The sequence below is a fragment of the Dipodomys merriami genome, unplaced genomic scaffold, assembly GCF_024711535.1.
Source record: "Dipodomys merriami isolate MVZ:Mamm:240054 unplaced genomic scaffold, mDipMer1.0.p SCAF_1029, whole genome shotgun sequence".
In the NCBI taxonomy this organism is placed as follows: Eukaryota; Metazoa; Chordata; class Mammalia; order Rodentia; family Heteromyidae; genus Dipodomys; species Dipodomys merriami.
In genome coordinates, this window is record NW_027202304.1 from 216,159 (window position 1) to 228,175 (window position 12,017).

The following is a 12,017-nucleotide window of genomic DNA, read 5'->3' on the forward strand; positions in this document are numbered from 1 at the left end:
AGTTTCAAAGTCAAACCACACATTTTTGCCTTTGTATTTAAATCACATGTTATAATTTAGGGGATAGGTGAAATAATCAAATATAGATTAAAACAATACTAAGTGAGGCTATGAGTTAGAGCTGAAAATTATTTTAAATATGATAATAGCTAATTTAATTCCATATCTCTTACATTTGCTCTATTGTCATATACCTCATTCCCACATTAGGAAAGTACATAGAGGGTTCTCACTAAATTATGTGTAAAATTATGAAAAATGTATTAAAAGAATATAGGCACATCGGGGCTGCGAAAGTGGCTCAGTGGTAGAGCTCTTGCCTTGCATGACTGAGGCCCTGGGTTTGATTTCTCAGCACCACATAAGCAAAAAGAAGAAAGCCAGAAGTGACGCTGTGGTAGATTGCTAGCCTTGAGCAAAAAAGCTGAGGGACAGCACCAGAGGGGCCCAGAGTTCAGGCCCCTCGACCGGAAAGAAAACAATAACAACAACAAAAGAATAAGGGCACAGTGTGGTTTTAGCTGATTGGTACCTGTAGGGGGTAGTGTGTTTTTGAGGACCTGAAAAACGTTGTGATGTAGATGAAGGAAGGGATGTGCTAATTCTGGAAAATTGGCTAGAGGATTGCTCCCAGAAAAACAGTGATGAATTTTTCCAAAAGGTTAGAGTAAAATCACTCTCAAAATCATGTTCACTACTGTACTATTCACCGTAGAGAATTTATGGAAACAGCCCAGATGCACTTTAGCAGAGGGATGGTTGGAGAAAGTGTTGCACATATACACAATTGGATTGCACCCATCCATTATAAAGACTGTTACAGCATTTGCAAAGAAATGGATAGAACTAAAATTAGGTTAAGTAAACGAAGTCACAGCCAGACACAAAAAGAACGCGTATTTAGAAGCCAGAATTTTATACAAGTTAAACAACAGTATTAATCAAAGCATGCTATTTGCAGAGGAGTATTTAACAGGTGTAATTTCTTATAAAATTGAACTTTTAATCCAACAAAATGAATACCAGGAGGCTACCACTTGGAAAATGTGAGGGGAAATCAAAGGTAGGAAATAAATTGACTTATGGAAGTAGAGAGTGAAGCCATAATATTCAATGCAGATAGTATGAAACTAATAAAAACGAAAGTGGGTTGAGGTTTGGAAGGTTGTGAGAAAGTTATGTAACGATCCATTGTACTTATAAACTGATTCTTTGAATGGAAAACATTTCGTACACCTATTTAATAAAAATATAATTTAAAACAATGGAGACATCTGATCTTAAACCATGAGTCAATATGATACTTGCCTTCTCCGAAATTTTCTTTGCAGGTATTTTCCTCATAATGACAGAAAAGTGAACAACGCAATGTATATCAATACATCACTTTGCATATCCTAAATAGACAATATAAATATCACAGTAAAAATATTAGAATATATCACATGATAAAATAAAAGGTAGAAAGTATCAAACTCTGATTGCTTTTCCAAGTACTTTACCTTTGGTATCTAATTTAATCCTCACAAAATTCCCATAAAGTGAAACTATTTCTATTTTTAATTCTAAGATGATGATATTTAAGTCTTCAGAGTTGAAATTACTAGTACAACATTCTACACATGGTAAGTGTTAGCCTGCGTTCCATTCCCACTATATGAACTAACCTCATTCTATTTTATAACTAAATACCAGCACTCAGTCTACTAATTCTAGGAAAATTCCCAAAATTATTGTGCACACTCTAATAATATTTCCTTTATCTTTGTTAGAAAATAGGTAACTAAGCAGGACACCGGTGGCTTACGCCTATAATGCTAGCTACTCAGGAGCCTGAGATCTGAGGATTGTGGTTCAAAGCCAGCTTGGGCAGAACAGACTGTGAGACTCTTATCTCTAATAAACCAGTAGTAAACTGGAAGTGGCACTGTGGTCCAAGTGGTAGAGCACTCGCCTTGAGTGGAAGAGCGCAGGGACAGTACCCAAGCCCAGAGTTCAAGCCCCATGACCAACAACAACAAAAAAAGAAAATAAGTAACTGTAATAAGAAAACTCCAAGTTCATAATCAATTTATACCTCCCTGGTGAAAGGAACTGCTAAATTATAATATTCTTGATTTCTAGCTCAAAATAGTAGAAATCATATTTTATGCCTTCACTCAACACTGCACTGCCTGGGGACCCCATCTCTGGTTAACACAGTCTTACTGAAAGAATGACCTGCCCAATTCCTGATGGAAACAGACTGCAGGTCTTTTGGAGCAATCGTTTCTGCATTGTAGCTCACCTAAATTTTTTACCATTAGAAGTATTTTGATTGCTTTTTATACCCACCATTTTGAGAGAAATGTACTACTTTAAAATGTTATTAAAGAAAGACTGATATAAAATCACATTTGACCCCAGATAAATATTTTACCTTTCATATACCCAAAAATGCAGTCTTACCTATCATTAATGTTAGGAACGAGAGGTTAAAAATCATTGACGCCAAGACCTAATTATGAATTAAAGACTCTCCAACTTGTGAATACAATTGGTTTAAAAAGACATCAATACTACTGCATTTTTAAGTCCCTATGATAATGATAATGATTCGCTATGATAATCATAATGATAAACTATTAACACTTAAAAATAACTCATTTTCTTGGGAGTAGGTCAAAAAGCACAAGGTTAATCCTAATCATTTTTAAAGACCTTTATTTATACTAAAAGTTCACTCATAACTGTACAGATTCTAAAACTAACTGAAGTAGAGAGGAAATAATTTAACTGCATCATCTACATTCAATGGACTATTAATAAAAAACAAAATTATACTAATAATTAGCTTACCCAATTCACTTAATTCTTTTATTCTATTCCATTTACTTTCATAAAAACTGGGTTTTCATAAAATGAAGCATAAAAAAGCGTATATACCCACTTACATTTTCAGATCTTAACAATATTTCAGAAATTTTAGCTCTACAGTTAATGAACTGAAATAATACTAAAATATTCAAAGGATTTTCAGAAATTGCAAGACTTGCTCTGAGATGTTATGCATATTGAAACAGATATTCAAAAAGCCTTTTTTGTTAAAGTTGCCGTAGTTTCTCCCACAAAAGAGCCATTAGTAAAGATACCTGTGCATGTACAAAACACCTTCAAATGCATCCACAATATGGACATAACACTTGCTTTTTGTTTGTTCGTTTTTGAAAGGAATATCTAACAAGCATATCCACAATACTTATTTTCAATGAATAAAATGGGATATTCAAACATAATATGGGTTGGATTAACTCTTAGTGAGAATAGATATAATCTTGCAAAGAAAGTGATTTTCAACAGAAATCCGGAAAGAGTTTATCCAACTTGTGTTTCACAGGAATAATCAGAGAGTAATACCTGTTTGGTCAAGTCTGTCCAAATCACTCTATGAGTGTATCTTAAAAGTATAACCAATTTAAGAGGTCAAATACGTATTTTGTACTGACAATCATCTTATAGCAACAACTTACTAACTAATTATGTCTGTATCTTCTTACCTAACATACAATAAGAGCTGAAAGCTGTCTCTTTTTCTACCTTAATATTGTAAATGCTTTGATTATGATGTTATTATTAGACAAATAATATGTACAAAGGCTGGTTCCACTGAAATGACATGACAGAACACTGATAAAAACATTGCAACACAGTTAGCTTTTTTCAGCCTCACCCTGTCCACATTGGCAAACAACATTGCAACAGCACACGCACACATATACACATACACACATGTTCGCACATGTACACACACATATACACGCATGCTAAATTCAGGGTTTATTGTACAAAAAAGTCCACATAAAATATTAGTGATTAGGACAAATGATAATATGCCTTATTACAAAATAATACATAAAATATTACCACGCATGTTACATTTTACCTGCCTCTCCACATGTGACCACTTAATTTAGTTTTAATTAATTAATTACCTTATTAATTAATTTATTTGTTTGGTGCTAATACTAGGGCTTGAACTCAGGGCCTGGCTTTGTCCCAGAATTTATTTTTTGTTTCAGTTTTCTCAAGGCTAGCATTTTACTGCTTGTACCACAGCTCCATTTCTAGCTTTTGCTGGTTACTTTCAAATCAGAATCTAATGGACTGTTTTTTCTTGGTCTGTTTTCAATCCACAATGCTCAGATCTCATATTTCTGATTAACTACTACTAAAGACATAAGCCATCAGTGTGGCTTCTACATTTTCCTATATAGTTATCTCATGCACATACTTAGATGGTAATTTTAAAATGAGAGTATAGAAGCAAGATGTACAGTGATGATACAGTCCTGTCAGAAAATCAAGTTAGTAACGTAAATTTATTCTTAAAACCATACACAAAAAATACCATGATATAGTGTGAGAGAACTCACTATTGAACATATGAGCCTTAAGAGCTTTCTAATAGATCCATTATTTATTGGTACCCAAGATTAGAAAAATGTATAAGGCATTGGTAAAATAGAAGTCCTTTGCATGACTACATACATTCCTTGTTTTTATAAGACACTTGCTTTCATCTAAAAAGTAGTCCTGTCTATTGTCTTCATGTGATTTTGATGATTGAAAGTGCTTAATGAGAAGGTCAAAATGTATTAGTAGTCCTTCACTATCAATTCTCATTTTCTTCTTGGAGAATATAATAATCAAATCAATAGTTCAGAATCAGCAAGCAATACTTCAGAATCATGATTCCAGTGCAAGTGGATCACTAGTAAGAGATCCTCAATACCAATTTCCACAAAGTTTTGTCACAGATACAATCTCCCTGCCTTCTCTAGCTGCTTTACTACCCTCTTATTCCTGCATCGTACAAGAAAAGTATGATTCAACTGATTTCAGTCAGATCTGTTATTAGAACTATCAAGGATATATTTTACTGTCTGTAATTTGGTAAAGTTATGTCTCTTTACGTAGGCTACTAAAAATGTATTTACTAACTTCAAGTAAATACATAAATTCGATTTCCATCTCTTTTAAAAAATAAAATTTTGTTTGCTCTACAAATTGAACAGAGGCATGGATTTTGTGGCTAGCTACGTCACTAAACATCTGTCTCTTTCTTTCTCTCTCCCTTTCATGGTTCTCATAGATAATACGATTGCTCCATAATTATCCTAATTTATTTTGCTTTTATATTTTTGGTTGTATCATTTCACTTTTTGCTCTGCCATTTCCCAAATCATTTATATGGAAGGCATTATTTCCTATTTTCTCATGCCTAGAATAAGCTGCACATGAAGACATCACTGGTCCTCATTTTCAGTGTGTACATTTGAATATGGAGGAATATCTTTCCTCTGCTCTCCATCAATTCCCTACTCTCCAGTTAGAATAATTTCGAATAGTAAAATTGGAAAAAGAGAAAATAAATCATGGTGAATAAACAGTTGCAGAAAATTCACCAGATGTTTCTGACCAGTTCAACCAATGTGAACTATTAGGGAAATACATGAACACCTCATTCCCACTGGCACTCAAAGTCTCTGGTTAGGCAATTCTTAGGAATCTGGGGAACAAGATGAAAAAGTAAGGAATGGTATCAATTGCAAGAAAAAAATTGGAGAATGATAAAAGTATATTTCTTCATTGGGCTGCCGAAAATATTCAGCTTACTACAGTGCGGATACTTCTTTCCCAAAAGGCCACTTATGTGAATAGTAGGGATGATGATCAGTATACCCCTCTTTGAGAAGCCTACGGTGGACACTTAGACATTGTCAGTGAGTTGGTGTCTCAAGCGGCACATGCAATAACTGTAGATCACTGGACACTCCTGAACAGTGCATATACGTGGAATAATACCAGAGTGGCTTCTTTCTTACTTCATCATGATACAGATACCAATGCCCAAACTAAAGGACTCTTTTTTTTTTTTATTTTTTTTGGTCTGGTCGTGGGGCCCGAACTCTGGGCCTGGACGCTGTCCCTCATCTCTTCAGCTCAAGGCTAGCGCTCTACCACTTGAGCCACAGCACCACTTCCCGCTTTTTTTTCTGCTTATGTGGTGCTGAAGAATCGAACCTAGGGCCTCATGTATGCAAGGCAAGCGCTCTACCACTGAGCCACTTTCCCAGCCCAAATATTTTTGTTTGTTTGATTTTTGTTGTTGTTGTGGGTTTTTTTTTTTTTGGTCGGTCATGGGGCTTGAATTCTGGTCCTGGAGCTATCCCTGTGATCTTCAGCTCAAGGTGAGCCCTCTACCACTTGAGACACAGCTCCACTTCCAGTTTTCTAGTGGTTTATTTGAGATAAGAGTACCACAGACTTTCCTTCCCAGGCTGGCTTTGAAACATGATCCTCAGATCTCAGTCTCCTGTGCAGCTAGGATTATAGGCATGAACCACCAGTGCCCGGCAGCACCAATATTTTACTGTAAAAATTCATTGATTCCGCGGAATTCTTCCAAGTGAATTGCCTGCCTTGGATGGAAAAATGTATTCAATAGTTTTTGTAAACATGTACAATAATTTCTTCAGTGTTTGTGATTTTCTAATAAGAAATAATTTTAATTTACCTGTTGAAATGAGTAGTACAGAAACCAAAATATTTCTGGTGCTTGTCTGAAAAAGTATATTTTAAAATATTCTATATTCTATGTTTGCATAATGTTCATAATTTATTTTCTCCTATATATACTTTGAATTCTATATTATTTTATAATATATAGGTTCATTAATGTGTCCTTTCCGATTGTATTCCATATAGAAACAGTTTGATTCCTTTTTTTCTAGGTCTTAATATTATTTTTCTTTGGGATAAAATGACAATGTTGTCTAATTTGAAAAGTTTTGTAAAGTTTATGCTATGTAAACGCCTTTCTGAGGTGATTTAATACACTGATGTCAAACTAAATTTGATTATATGAATTACGTGTATTGTTACACTTGTAATTTTGTAATCAACTTTTTAATCACTTTTTTCATTTCTTGCATCTGAAGAATGAAAAATATGGAATACTTCTCAAATTTTCATATTATCCTTGTGCAAGTGCCATGTTAATCTCTGTATTGTAATTTGAGTATACGTGCTGCTGAAGCATGTAATATCCTCTAATTATAATAGTTAATGATGCAATCTTTATACAGGCTTATATCTATGGGTGCCTACTTGTAACAAGGAAACCTTATTGTTCCTAACAATGCTATCGATCTTATTTCCCTAAAATTCTGTGAATAGTGGAAAAAATTATATTGATCAGTCAATTGCTCACATTTGCAAACGTTTTTGCCAATGAATATCTTGTCTTTTTATTTGGAATTTGATCATACTCTCTATTATTTATAGTTAGGTCCAAAGGTGATGACTTTTTCAAGTACTTATTTATCCAGCTTTGTGGACCTAATGGATTCAAACTAAGAGTTGCTTAAGAGCTACTTCTAAACTTCTTCAGTTGACATTTTCCCAAATGAGGTGTTACTGGAACAAATGTCTACCTGAGCCTTTACCCTTCTTCCATGTGGGAACAGACCAACCAGAATACCTTACCCTGACAGCAAAGATTTTCTTACTAGAACAAAACTAATCTTGGTTACAAGGGATCATAGAGAGATGAACAGTTCAAACAGAACTGTTCAGACGAGAAGGTATTTTATCAAAATATAATTGTTTATTATACCTTTCATTTAAAAGTAGCTAAAGCCAAGAAGGTGAAAAAATTGTTTGTATCCATGATTACTTAATGTCCTGGCCTGTCTGTAAGTTCCTAGCAGGAACTTACACTACTGCCTTTTTATCACCAAATATTTTCATAGTTGCAGGAGAAGTGCATATGTTTCTCCTCATTATTAGGCATTAAATTGATAATGTTTTAATCACAGTGTTTCCTCTTGCCTCCATGCTGTAAATCTACAAATGATAAAGCTTTAGGTCTAATTCTATCAAACACTGAAGTAGAGATAATGGAATCATACTTTAAAACAGAGTTGCCTTTGATACAGTAACTACAACAGAACAATACAAAATGTGTGTCTTTTAATCATATTATATATAGTTATATATTTTATATTTATATGTGCTGATTTTATATTTCACACAATGAAACTTACTAGAATTAGTTGATAATTTGACCAATAAATTGATATTTATTTACTCCAATAAATAGAATTGGAATATAAATATTTAGGTTTCAAATATGTATTAGACTAGAAAACGTATCAATGCAATCTTTTTAGTATAAACTTGTGATACATTATAACTGTTCTTGCTCTTCTGAATCCACATGATAAAAAAAACAATGTTTTCCTCTAATCTCTAATGGATTTTACTCTGCTGCTCTGTTTATTATTTTAACTTGCTTGTCCCAAACTGTTTTTGTCCATATTTCTGAAGCATTCTTACTGATTATGCTCAAATTTTGCTAAGATGTCTAAAAAATATTATTCTTCTGCAGTACCCATGGGTCCTAGGATGCCAAGGCCCAGTTACCTGCATCATCAGATAACAGGGGCAAGACTTTTCACCCAGGCCCATGCAATATATCAACACAAAGTAATTGAAGACCCATCTCAATTTCGCATTTCCTATATTTCAGGGCCCCAATTCCTTGAGATGCAGGAATTAGCAGTAAGCAATTGTGAAATGCAAGGCAACTTAAAATGAAGGATGAGATCACAAAATTTGAGAGAAAGTACTGTAATTCAAACATTCAATTTACAGATGACCAGCCCATATGAGTGAACAAGTTCACAAAGCGTCATAAGATTATTTTTAATACCCCCCACCTATGATTAACTAAAGATTTTAGTCCAAAATAAGTGGGCCAAAAAATAGTTCCTAGAAGGATAGAACTATAATTGGTCTACCAAAGCCCGAAAACTTGACTTAGAGGTCAAATGTAATTCAGAAAAATATTTGAAGCACTAAGGAGTGCTTCAAAACACTGGGACTTCAGTACAACATGGTTCTGTGGTATAAAAATGTCACTCTCAAACCAATGATAATCTACATTTAATCTCCTGAAAGTATATTCCTTTTCAAATAAACTTTTTAAAATCACTTTCGCCAAAATAACATTTGACAAGTTGATGATATTTAGTGACTTTACAAGTTTTTCAAGTGTAGGGAGCAAGTTACAATACAGTTGAATTATTTACACAGCACTAATTCCAAACATGTTCAACCATTCACTAAAGTGTAGAAATATTACCAGCCACAATTTGTGTTTTTCAGTATGGGACTTTCAGAAATGTGTTTAATATGTCAGCCTCCTAAATTTCAAACCCAAACGTTAGCTAATAAATTTCATCATTTAATAAGGTACATTTTAAACAATCACAAATAGTTGCCTTATCATATGTTATTTTATGTTTTCCCTCTGTCTAACATAGTAAGAAATATGACTTTAAGTCTTGAAAATGGGTATTAATCAGAGATATGACAAACATAATATCTGTCTTCTATTTCTATCATATTCCTATCTTGGAAAAAATTTTAATTTTCTTCTTTTTCCAAAACTTATAGGTTGTAGAAAATATTATTCCATGTAAAATAAAAGAATCACACGATTGTACAAAGCCATTTATAAAAAAGCATAGTTAGGAATACATTCTAAGCCATTTTTTAACTTTCTTTTTGACTAGAGATTAATCTTTCAAACGGTTGAGAAAAAATCATGTTTAGGTGCTTCCCGTCTCCAGTCTTGCAAATTGTTGCTGCAGATGAATGAATTATGGAAATATAAGCTGACATCATTTCAAGAATATGCAGGATTGAAACTCCATGGAATGTATATAAACCTTTCAAAGTGTTAATAGACAGTTTAACAGAATGACTACCAGGAAGTTGAAACCAAAGAGGAATTAAAGACATAGAATGAATGAAAAATGAACAAGGAGCAAATACAGCTAGAATACTGAATGTACACATAAGATGAAGGAAGTGGTAAATTGGAAATAAATCTTGGAGAAAGGGTTGGTTGAGAATGATAGAAGGAGTGACTCTGATCTAGGAGCATTGGACAATTAGATGGATATATTTAATTGTAACACAATTGCACAAACTTTTAAAATTCAGTTAAAAACACAACTAGAAACAAAAACACACAAAAATCACAACCAAACAGCAATCTCTAGATAGTATGAATATGACCACTCAAAATTTTAATCAGTTAATGAAGGGCAGTCGTGGGAAAAGCAAACAAAGCTGTTCAAAGAGGGAAGTTTGGGATAGGGGAGAATTTTGAATAGAATTAAATAGATTGTCTAAGGTTATAAATCACCTATATCAGCTGCATACAGTATCTTTCTTCTAGGAGTTTTCTGTCTGAACTGGATAATCCAGTCCTGAGACACACTGGGTAGTTTGTGAGGTAGAATGGAAGAAACAAGATCAAGAACCCATTAATCCACTGGAGAGAAAACAATCCTCCATATTTTCTCTAATCTCTCTTCACTACTCTTTCTTCATACTTTTAAGTCAATTGATTTTGAATTATATTTTTCCTTCTTTCTTCTGGCAAAGTAATTGGTCAAAGTAATTTTATTAAATATTATTTGCCATTTTCTTCTTTCATGCTGTTTAATTGGCCAAGTGAGTCCATAAAATTCCCTCTTGTATTTGGTTGCCATGAAACAACATCTATGTTAATAAGGAGAAATCTAATGTAAAACCTTGTCTCCAGAAAACAGTCCAAGATGCTGTGATCACAAATACTTGGCTATATATTTTTTTCTTTTACCTTGAAAGACTTCCTGTGTCTAAAGTGCCCACAAAAATAAGTACTCCATCACTTGTTGGTTCAATCAGAATTGTCTAACCTCAAAGATATATTTTGCTAAGAAGATGCTTAGAGGAAACCAAAAAATACTGCACTTTTTATCTTCTCTCTTAAGATTCTCCTTAGATACCATATCAGGAACAGTGAAGTTATTCTATGCAAAATTATTGTAATAGATTATTTTTCTCTTGGTCTTGCATTTGTTCACCAAGATGTATGGAGGAGAATAGAGTTAAATCACCCATACCTTGGAAGAAAGTGTCTGTTACAAAAGGAAAATGCTTCTATGTCCTACTTCTATGTCCTACTCTTAGCTCTTGCCAGAGTTCCAATTAATCACAGCTTCTTGGCTTCCAGTCTAGTGAAGCTGAAGGACCATACGGGCTCCACCCCTGCTACATCTTCATTATTTCTCTTTTAAAACTCTTCAAGTTGCCTCATTTGGATGTGGAATGTATTTTCATGTCTTCATTCAATCAGTTCTGCATTGTAGTGAGCCAAATGGGCTCTGTAAAATCACTTTAGGGAGTAAAAATACTAACACAATTTACATCAAAAAATTTTGGCCTCCCTTCACTGCTGAAGTCAATACGCTTAGCTAAGGCTTCTAAGAAAACTTTTATTATTAATTTTTCCATTTTTTCAATTCTTTTCTGAACTTTTTGGCATATGTAATAAAAGAAGTCTTCACTACCTCATATTAATAAGAATATTATTTTTTGTGAGCCACTTAGAAATGTGAAATCATTGGTTTGAAGTATCCAATCAAATTTTTTTCTGTGTTTCACTGCTTCACGTCCAAAGACATTGTGGAAAGTGTTACAAACAGAAATGTGTAATCCCAACACCTTCTTTCATTGTGGAGGGCACTTTCTCCCTAAATATTTTGACTCAAATTATCTTTTTCAGAGAATTACTGTTTGGTAATTAAAGGTAAATTCACACATTTTGATGCCTTATTTTTTTAAGAACTTTTCATTTAAATTCCAATATAACCTTCTTTCAAACAGTGAGAATATAGTTCCTGGGTAAGGACAATTCCAAGGGAACCTACAGGATTTACAGCAAGGTTTCTGAGGTTTGTTTGTTTAGTTTGAAAAAGAGCCATCTTCATCCACATTGCTCCCTCTCTACTAAGTCTCCTTGGATTTCTTTGCATGAAAGCCTATTCTTCCAGGCAATTTTAAATTTTCTTAATAGGCTAAGTTATTAAAAATTTTGAACTATTAAATTTTACCTGTCATAAATTTAAAACTGTTGA

At 33.6% G+C, this 12,017-nt stretch overlaps 1 pseudogene; it reads right to left on the bottom strand.

The window, feature by feature from the left end:
• Window positions 1-6,984: 6,984 nt before the first annotated feature.
• Window positions 6,985-7,081, bottom strand: LOC138809358 (U6 spliceosomal RNA; annotated as a pseudogene).
• Window positions 7,082-12,017: the final 4,936 nt, after the last annotated feature.